General features: G+C 42.4%; 1 protein-coding gene across 1 annotated transcript in view; it reads right to left on the bottom strand.

The window, feature by feature from the left end:
* The window catches only part of LOC128247366 (putative protein TPRXL), an 18,524-nt gene that overhangs the window by 6,817 nt on the left and 10,835 nt on the right, over positions 1-872 (bottom strand). The window lies entirely within an intron of this gene.

Below are 872 nucleotides of genomic sequence, written 5' to 3'. Positions count from 1 at the left end.
CTTTTCCCTTGGATAACATCAGTGGCATGGAGAGAGGAGGGTGGTATGCAGGGGTTTCTGTTGGTCTTCATACACAACCTTACCTGAACTTGTGCCTCAAAGAGGAACTTCCTAGGTGCAACCCCATGGTTGTTCATGATTGAAGGACCGAAGGGAGTCTTGACCCTTTAAAATAATGATGACAACAAAGGTAGTGGAAATAATCGGTTCAAATTTTGACCGCGGGCCAGTAACTTTAGTGGAGTGGGCCAGTTTATTTCATTGACCCCTGTACTCTATTGGTACTTGTTTTATCAAGCTGAAAAGAAGGAGAGGCAAAGTTGACCTTGGTGGAATTTGAACTCAGAATGTAAAGATGGACTGAATGCTGCTAAGTATTTTGGTCAGCATGCTAATGATTCTGCTAGTCTGCTGCCAGAAAGGTAGTGGTAATAATGACAGCACTAATGCAGATATAGTGGTAGGTGATGATGAGGATGATGACGAGGTGAGTAATGACGATGATAACGATGATGATAAGGAGGAGGAAGAGGTGGAGAATAATGATGATGATAATGAGGAGGAGGAAGAGGAGAATAATGATGACGATAACGATGATGATAAGGAGGAGGAGGAGGAGGAGGAAGAGGAGAATAATGATGATGATAACGATGATGATAAGGAGGAGGAAGAGGAGAATAATGATGGTGATAACGATGGTGATAAGGAGGAGGAGGAAGAGGAGAATAATGATGACGATGATAATGATAATGATGATGAGGAGGAGGAGAATAATGATGATAATGAGAAGGAGGAGGAGGAGGAAGAGGAGAATAATGATGACAATAACGATGATAAGGAGGAGGAGGAGGAAGAGGAGGATAATGATGACA

Source organism: Octopus bimaculoides, chromosome 3 (assembly GCF_001194135.2).
Source record: "Octopus bimaculoides isolate UCB-OBI-ISO-001 chromosome 3, ASM119413v2, whole genome shotgun sequence".
Lineage (NCBI taxonomy): Eukaryota > Metazoa > Mollusca > Cephalopoda > Octopoda > Octopodidae > Octopus > Octopus bimaculoides.
Note: the sequence above shows the minus strand (reverse complement) of the source record. Positions and strands in the feature narration are given on the sequence as shown.